At 35.1% G+C, this 10,057-nt stretch overlaps 1 pseudogene; it reads right to left on the minus strand.

Annotated features, from left to right (window-relative positions):
* Nucleotides 1-2,163: 2,163 nt before the first annotated feature.
* On the minus strand, nucleotides 2,164-2,281 carry LOC111729853 (annotated as a pseudogene).
* Nucleotides 2,282-10,057: the final 7,776 nt, after the last annotated feature.

Here is a 10,057-nt window from a genome sequence, read left to right on the forward strand (position 1 = left end):
TATTGAGAAGAAAGTAATTTTTTAAATTAGAAAATGTTCTTCTAATACAGACGCTGGATATAATCAGGCATAGTAAGAGTTGATACCTTCATGGTGCTTTGAATATAAAAATTTTTCTCAGCATCCCCCTCCAGTCATTCCTCTAATTACAGTATTGACAATTTTGAATCCCTTCTGGGAAACTCAAATCCCTGTTCAGAATAATAAAACATTGTTTTATAAATCATTTACACTTTAGTATAAATGAGTTTTTGCCCATCCTGTCTCTGAGGGGAGGCTCAAGCAGGAAAAGGAAGTTTATTGGGCAAAGGATGATGGGAAGGGATAATTACAGAGCCAAGGGCATGCTTGCTGGGGTATCACTTCCAGAAGGTGAGGTAAGACTGGACACAGCTGTGACCCCTGGCCTCTTAACACCTGGGGGTGAAAGAAGACCCAGAGTGTGAGCAACATCATGGGGGCCTTTTGAGGGGAGGCCAAAAAATCTTGAGGACAATGGATATCTCTTGTTTACTTTTAGGTTATTTGCTGGGAGATGCTATGACATAGCCCTCTTCAATCTTCTTAAATCTTCAACCAATTTTATAACATACCCATTTGGTTGGTGTATGGAAAAAAGAATGTGTCATACATCAGAAGCAATTGAAAGCAGAACAGAGACAGCCCATATGGGTGAGAGTGAGAATCCAAAAATGGAACCACATCAGTTGCAACAGAAACTCAGAGCTAAGAATCATACTGAAAAATGTAATCACCTCCTCCAAAACACCTAGAGAGTCTGGGAGGGAACTGGTTATACCTATATTACCTAAACTATTTCAGAGTATAGAAATAAAGGAAACTTTTCCAACCTCATTCTGTAACACTTGACAAAACATACATGAAGCTAATTTTTAAATATAAAAAGACCCCAAAATCCTGAATAAAATATGGTAGAATGAAACCAGTAAGCCAGGAAGAGAATGATACACCAATATGATGCAAGCATAAAAGAATACAATGCTGGTTTAATATTAGTACATCTATTGGTGCTATTCACAACATTAATACACTAAAAAAGAGAAGCTTTGGTTATCTACATGGCTACTAAAAAGGAATTTAATAATATTCAACATTCATTTTTGATGTTTAAAAAAAAAGCTTTCAATAAACAAAGTATACTGAAGAGGGGCTCAAGATGGTGGTGTAGAAAGATTCTGTATATCTCTGAAAAGACCTGAAAACTAGCGAAACAGCTCTTTCACAACAAAGGATTACAAGGCCACATCAATATGGGTGGGAGAGGCAGAGATCCACACTCCCAGGGAAGAGATGCACAAGTGAAAGAAATATCACAACCATGGAACTCCTCGCTGAGGAATGAGGGGTTCAAGCCCCACATTAGTCACCCAACCTTTGAGATCTGCACAGGAAAGACTAGCTTCTAAAACACATTGCTTTGAAAACCAATGGGGTTTACATCCAGGAGACCCAAAAGACTGTAGGAAACTGAGACTCTGCTCTTAAAGGGCTAACGCACAGACTCACACACTCTGAGTCTCGCATAGAGATAGGAGTTTGAAAAGTGCCTAGACCATACATGAAGGAAACTCGATAACTAATCTTAAAGGATATGCCAGAGGGACAGAGATCTGTTGGAACTCTCTCCAAGGATGGAGACAGTGGCAGTCTCCATTTATTCACTCTCCTTTTACTTTGCCAACTTGGAGTCTGTTGATAACATTTTTGGTGCTCGTCCTGCCCCAGCACTCCCCTTTGTCTCTACCCTACACAGCCATATGCTCTTCTACCACAACTCAGTTTCTTCCACTGTTCTAACCAGCGGGTGGGCTTGCCCCAGCCTGGGGCTCCTCCACAACTGCCCCTGCCCTGCTGTGCCAAGAGAGTGCACGTTGTCTACACAAGGAACACCTCTTGAACTCTTTGCACTGGAGGCCATGGGGGCTTGTGTTTTTGAGCCTTGGGAAACTTAAACAATCAGAAAAACAGTTCTTGGCAGGTTACAAACCCCAGCACATTGTGTAGGCATCAGACCAAAACATACTCTTAGTCTTCCAATGATCACTCTTTTTTTTTTTTTTTTTTGAGGCAAGGCAACCCTTGGTTGACCTCACAGATTGCAAGGACCTTGTCAGCTTACAATCCCTTATTTTTTATTTTTTACACCTGCAGCACTGGTCTTCCTAGGTGGTCTCCCATCCAAGTACTAACCCGGCCCGACCCTGTTTAGCTTCCAAGATCAGACGGGATCGGACTTGTTCAGGGTGGCATGGCCAAAGACAGTGATCACTCTTTTAAGACTGAGAAACATAGTTGTTTTGCCTAATATATAGACAAATACAGAGAGTCAAGGAAAATGAGGAAACAAAGAAATATGTTCCAAGTGAAAGAGCAAGATAAAACCCCAGAAATAAATCTTAATGATCTGGAAGGTAGGACATTGAAACTCACAAACAGAGAAAAAAGAAGTTATAAAATATGGCATCAAAAACATAAAATGTGAGGAAGTATCCAAATTAGAGAGGAAGAAAGAAAACTGTTTGCAGAAGACATGAAACTATATATGGAAAACCCTAAGGATGTCACCAAAAAAGTATTAGAACTAATAAATGAATTCGGTAAAGTTGCAGAATACAAAATCAAAGTACACAAATATTTTATGTTTCTATACACCAATAATGAATGGTGAGAAGAGGAAATTAAGAAAACAATCCCATTTACAATTACATCAAAAAGTATAAAATACCTAGGAATAAATTTAACCAAAGAGGTCGATGACCCATACTCTGAAAACTATAAGACACTGAAGAAACAAACTGAACAAGATACAAACAAATGGAAGGATATACTTTGCTCTTGGATAGAAAGGTTAATATCGTGAAAACATCCATATTAACCAAAGCAATCGTAGAGTCAATGCAACCTCTATCAAAACATCAATGACGCTTTTCAAAAAACTACAACAAATAATTTTAAAATTTATATAAAGTCACAAAAGACCCCAAATAGCCAAAAACATCTTGAGAATAAAGAACAAATTTGGAGGCATCATGCTACCTTTTATTAAACTATACTATAAGGTTATAGTATTCAAAATAGTATGATACCAGCATAAAAACATACACATAGATCGATGGTATAGAATAGAACCCGGAAATAAATCCAGGCCTATATGGTCATTTAAACTATGACAAAGGAGGCAGGAATATACAATGAGATAAAGACAGTATCTTCCACAAATAATGTTGGGAAAACTGGACAGATACATACAAAACAACCAAAAAACAAAAAACAAAAATAAACAAACAAAAACTAGATCACTTTTCTACATCATATTCAAGAATAAACTCAAAATGGATTAAAAACTTAAATATAAGTTCTAAAACCATAAAACTCCTAGAAAACATAGACAGTAAACTCTCTGACATTACTCTTAGTAATTTTTTTTAGATATGTCTCCTCGGGCAAGGGAAACAAAAGAAAAAAAAAAACATATTGAACTGCATAAAAAGTTTTTGCATAGCAAAGGGAACCATTGACAAATGAAAAGACAACCTATTGAATAGGAGAAGATATTTACCAGTGTTACTTCTGATACAAGTTTAATGTCACTAATCATCACAGAAATGTAAATTGATACCTGAGATATCACTTCACACCTGTCAGAATGCTCATCATCAACAAATCAACAAACAAGCATTGGCAAAGATGTGGAGGAAAAGGAAACTTGTGCACTGTTGGCATTGTGAATTGGTGCAGCCATTATGGAAAACAGAATGGAAGTTTCTGTTCTATGAACCAGCAATTTCACCTCTGGCTATTTATCCGAGGAAATCCAAAACACGAATTCAAAAGGATATATGCATTCCTATGTTCATTGCAGCATTATTTACAAAAGCTAAGATATGAAACCAACCTAAGTGTCCATTGATGGAGCAATAGAAAAAGAAAATGTGGTATATATATACAACGAAATATTACTTGGCTATGAAAAAGAATGATATCTTACCTTTTGTGACAACATGGATGGACCTAGAAGTATTATCCTAAGTGAAAGAAATCAGAGAAGGACAAGTATCTGATTTCACTTATATATGGAATCTAGAAAACAAAATTAACAAAACAAATTCATAGATACAGAAAACAAACTGATGGTTGCTGGATCGGAGGGGATTTGAAGATCGGGTGAAAAAGGTGACAGGATTAAGATGTACAAATTGGCAGTTACAAGATACCATGGAGTTGTAAAGCATAAATAGGGAATATAGTCAATAATATTTTAATAACTATGTATGGAGCCAGGTCGGTACTATACTTATTTGGGAGATCACTTTGTTAAGTTATATAGATGTCTAACGACTATGCTGTACACCTGAAACTAATAAAATGTTGAATGTCAAGTGTAATTAAAACTAAAATATTAAAAATAAATAAATAAATAATACAGAAAAGTACTGTCACCCCAAAATTTCCCCTGTGACCCTTTCTAGTTTATCACTTCCCTCACCCCAACCCCTGCAGCCACCGAGTTGACTTGTGTCACATAGCTTTGCCTTTTCTAGAATTTCATATAAATGGACTCATATAATGTAGCCTTTTGAGTTTGGCATTTTTCACTGAGCATATTTTTGAGACTTATCCACAGTGCTGTATGTATTAATATTTGATTTCTCTTAATTGCTGAGTAATATTCTATTGCATGGATGTACTCCTGTCTTAATCCAGTCACCAGTCAAGGAAAACTTGGATTGTTTCCAATGAGCATATTATGAATAAAGCTTCTATAAATATTTGTACACAGGTCTTTAGCCATATGTGTTCATTTCTTTCATCTAGGAGTGGAATTGCTGGATACGTGGCAAATGAATGTGTAACTTTTAAGAAACTGTCAAACTGTTTTCCAGTGAGGCTGTGCTATGTTGCATTCCCACCAGCAACCGGTGAGCATTCCAGTTGTTCTCAGCCTCATCAACACTTGGGAGCATGAGGTTTTAAATTTTAGCCAATCTAGTAGGTGCAAAGTTGTAGCTCATTATGGTTTTAATTTGCATTTCCCTAATGACAAATGATGTTGAGCATTGTTTCACATGCTTATTTACCATCTGTAGTCTTTCTTTGGTGAAATGTCTATTTAAATCTTTTGTCCATTTGGAGGTGGGTATCATTTGTCTTATTGAGTTGCAAGAGTTCAATTTATAGTCTAGATATGAGCCTTTGATTAGATATATGTTTGGCAAATATTTTTTTCCTAGTTTTGGCAGCTTTTCATTCTCTTAACAGTGTCTTTTGAAGAGCAGGAGTATTTAATTTTGATGAAGACCTCAACCCACTTTTAAAACTTAAAAATATGATTTTATAGCTTTAAATGGAAAACTCCTAATACTTGCCATAAATTGATATACAGTAGTCCCACTTATCTGTGGTTTCACTTTCTACGATTTCAATTCCCTGTAGTCAACTGCAGTCTGAAAATATTAAATGGTAAATTATAGAAATAAACAATTTATGTCTTAAATTACACCTTTCTGAGTATCACGATGAATCTTGTGCCATCCCTCTCCATCTCTCCTGGAGAATGAATTATTTCTGTGTCTACCATATCCATGTTATATATGTTACCTGCTTGTTAGTCATTTAGTAGCCACCTCACTTATCAGATTGCCTGTTGCCATATTACAGTGCTTGTGTTCAAGTAACTCTTATTTTACTTAATAAGAGCCCCAAAGCACAAGAGTAGTGATGGTGGCAATTCGGATAGGTCAAAGAGAAGCTGTAAAGTGCTTTATTTAAGTGAAAAGGTATATATGTGTACAAAAAAAACCATAACACATATAGGATTTAGTGCTATCCATGGTTTCAGGCATTTACTGAGGTTCTTCTAATGTATACCCTCTGGAAAAGGGGAGCTACTTGTTAAAAGTGCTTTTGGCAGAAAGTAACTGAAAACTTAACTTTCAGGGGCTTCATGCAATATCTTAATAAACGTGTGATTATCATACAGAACAAGAACATGAAAAAGGCAGCCCTACAACATGCCAGACTCTCCCCATCTTTGTAGCATGGAGACTTTTGCCCTTAATCTGTTGCCTTGCATCACCATAAAGCTGCTTGGCTCTGGGCATCACATCCAGGGTTAAGAGTAAGAAGAGCAAGGAGCAGACAAAACAGGATTGGGATGAGGGCAAGGCAAGACAAGTGACTACATTTAAGGAAACATTCATTCTCAGATGCTGTGCCCTGGCATGGCGCTGCAACCCAATGCCTCCAAAGATCTGACGCCCTGTGCATTTCTCTTGCCTCACCCAATTGCAGACCAGGTGCAGAGCTGGAAATTCCTCTGCTCTTTTTTTTTTTCCCTTAGTTATATTTTATATTAGTTTCGGGTATAGAGTACAATGGTTAGACATCTATGTAACTCATGACATGATCCCTCTAATTACTCTAGCACTCATCTGGCACTACACACAGCCATTACAATAATATCGACTATATTCCTTATGCTGCACTCTACGTCCCCGTGACTGTTTTGTAACTATTAATTTGTAGTTCTTCATCCCTTCACCAGTTTGTTCTCTGTATCGGTCAGTCTGCTTTTGTTTACTTTGTTTGCTTCTTTTGTTCCTTAGATTCTGCACATGAGTAAAATCATGTGGTATTTATCTTTCTTTGTCTGACTTCTTTCACTCAGTGTAATACCCTCTAGTCCACCTATGTTGTTGCAAATGATAAGATTTCATATTTTATAGCTAAGTAATATTTCATTATATGTGTATCATAATTTCTTTATCCAATCATCTATTGACGGGCAGTTAGGTTGCTTCCATATCTTAGCTATTGTGAATAGCACTACAGTGAACATAGGGGTGCATAGGTCTTTATGAATTAGTGTTTTGATTTTCTTTGGTTAAGTACCCAGAAGTGAAATTGCTGGGTCAAAATGTAGTTCTATTGTTAATTTTTTGAGGAAATATCAAACTTTTACATAATGGTTGTACCAATTTGCCATCCTACGAACAGTATATGACATCTTCACCAACACTTGTTTTTTGATTTATTGATAATAGCCGATCTGACAGCTGTGAGGTGATATCTCATGGTTTTAATTTGCATTTCTCTGATGATTAGTGACCTCGAGTATCTTTTCACATGTGTATTGGCCACTTGTATGTCCTCTTTGGAGAAATAGCTATTCAGGTCCTCTGCTCATTTTTTAATTGATTGTTTGTTTTTTGTTGTCGAGTTGTATGAATTCTTTATAAATTTTGAATATTAATCCCTTTTTAGATGTACCATAGGGAGGTATCTTCCCTTATTCAGTAGGTTGTCTTTTCATGTTGTTGATGGTTTCTTCTGCATTGCAAAAATGTTTTAGTTTGATACAGTACCATTTGTGTATTTTTTCTTTTGTTTCCCTTGCCTAAAGAGATAGATCAGAAAAAAAAATTACTAATAGTAATGTCAGAGAGTTTACTGCCTATGTTTTCTTCTGGAAGTTTTATGGTTTCAGGTCTTATATTTAAGTCTTTAATCTATTTTGAGTTTATCTTTGTATAAGGTGTAAAAAGGTGGTCCAGTTTTATTATTTTGCATCTCTCTGCCCAGTTTTCCCAACACCATTTGTTGAAGATATTGTCTTTATTCCATTGTATATTCCTGTCTCCTTTGTCATAGATTAAATGACCATATAGGCATGTATTTATTTCTGGGCTCTCTATTCTATGCCATTGATCTATGTGTATATTTTTATGCTGATACCATGCTGTTTTGCTTACTACAGACTTTTAGTATAGTTTGATATCATGTAATGGGATACTTCCAACTTTGTTCTTTCTCAAAATTGCTTTGGCTATTCAGGACCTTTTATAGCTCCATATAAATTTTAGGATTATTTGTTCTAGTTCTCTGAAAAATGCCATTGATATTTTGATAGGGATTGCATTGAACCTATAAATTACTTTAGGTAGTATGGCCATTTTAATGGTGTTGATTCCAACAATGTTGAATCTATGTATAGAATCATACTATCTGCAAATAATGAGTTTTACTTCTTTCCAATTTGGATGCCTTTTATTTTTCCTTCTTGTCTGATTGCTGTAGTTAGGAGTTCCAATAGTACGTTAAATAGAAGTGGTGAAAGTGGACATCCTTGTCTTGTATTTGATCTTAAAGAAAATCTTTTTAGCTTTTTCCCATCAAGTGCGATATTAGCTATTGGTTTGTCATAAATGGCCTTTATTATGTTGAAGTATATTCTCTTTATTAGCACTTTGCAGAGAGTTTTTATCATAAATAGGTGCTAGATTTTGTCAAATGCTTTTTCTGCATCTATTGATATGATCATATAATTTTTATCTTTTAATTTGTTATTGTGGCACATCACATTAATTGATTTGCAGATATTGAATCGACCTTGCATTCCATGAATAAATCCCACTTGATCATGGTGTATGATATTTTTAATGTGTTGCTGAATTCGATTTGCTCATATCTTGTTGAGGATTTTTGCATATATGTTCATCAGGGATATTAGCCTACAGTTTTCTTTTTTGCAATGTCTGTCTGGTTTTAGAATTAGGGTAATGGTGTCCTTGTAAGAAGCGTTAGGGAGCCTTCATTCCTTTTGAATTTTTTTGGAATAGGTTGAACAAAACAGGTGCTAATTCTTCTTTGAATGTTTGGTAAAATTCACCTATTAAGCTATCCGGTCCAGGAGTTATGTTTTTTGATTATTGATTCAATTTCATTGGTGGTAATTGGTTAGTTCAGATTTTATGCTGCTTCTTGTCTCAGTCTTGGGAGATTGTATGTTTCTAGGAATGTATTAATTTCTTCCCGATTGTCCCATGTGTTAACATACAATTTCTCGTAGTATTTTCTTATAATCATTTGTATTTCTGTGGTTTCAGTTGTCACTTCTCCTCCTTCATTTCTGATTATTTGGATCATCTCTCTTACATTCTTGATGAGTCTGGTTAAAACTTATGAATATTGTTTATCTTTTCAAAGAACTAGCTCTTCTTTTCATTGACTATTTGTATTGCTTTTTTAGGCTCTATTTTATTTATTTCCCTTTTGATCTTCATTATTTCCTTTCTTCTACTCCCTTTGGGCTTTGTTTGCTATTCTATTTCTAGTTCTTTTAAGTTTAAGGTTAAATTGTTTATTTGGTTTATTTGAGCTTTTTCTTGTTTCTTGAGGTAGGCCTGTTCTGCTATGTTTTTCCCTCTTAAGATTGCTTTTGCTGTGCCCCATAGATTTGGGATCATTGTTTTCATTTTTATTTGTTTCAAGGTATCTTCTAATTCCTTCCTTAATATCATTGTTAACTCATTAATTGTTTAGTGGCATGTTATTTAGCCTCCAGGTGTTTGTGTGTTTATTCAGGTTCTTTTTTTTTCTTATAGTTGATTTTTACTTTCAAACCATTGTGGTTAAAGAAGATGCTTGTGGCCTAACATGTAGTCTATTCTAGAAAATGTTTCATGTGCACTTGAAAAGAATGTATATTATATCGCTTTTTGGTGAAACGCTCTGAATGTATCAATTAAATCTATCTGGTCTAGTGTGTCTTTTAAGGCTGCTTTTTCCTTGTTGATATTTTGTCGGGAAGATCTATCCAGTGGTGTTAATGAGGTGTTAAAGTCACCTATTATGAATATACTACTATCAATCTCTCCTTTTATGTCAGTCAATAATTGCTTTATATGTGTAGGTGCTCCTGTATTAGGTGTATATATGTTTACTAGGGTTATGTCTCTTGCACTGATCACTTTATCATTATGTAATGCCCCTCTTTGTCTCTTATTATAGCCTTTGTTTTAAAGTCTATTTTATCTAAGTATTGCTACTTCAGATTTTTTTCATTTTCATGTTATTATTTCTTTTTTATTTTTATTTTTATTAATAATCATTTTATAGTATTTTATTTTGATTTTGATTTTTTTTATTTTTAACATTTTCTTTTTTTACTTTTTTTCCCCTCTCTGGTAACCACTAGTCCATTGTCCATGTCCATGAGTCTCTGTTTGTTTGTCCTGCTCATTTGTTGCTTTTAGGT

This window comes from Pteropus vampyrus, unplaced genomic scaffold (genome assembly GCF_000151845.1).
Source record: "Pteropus vampyrus isolate Shadow unplaced genomic scaffold, Pvam_2.0 Scaffold285, whole genome shotgun sequence".
In the NCBI taxonomy this organism is placed as follows: Eukaryota; Metazoa; Chordata; class Mammalia; order Chiroptera; family Pteropodidae; genus Pteropus; species Pteropus vampyrus.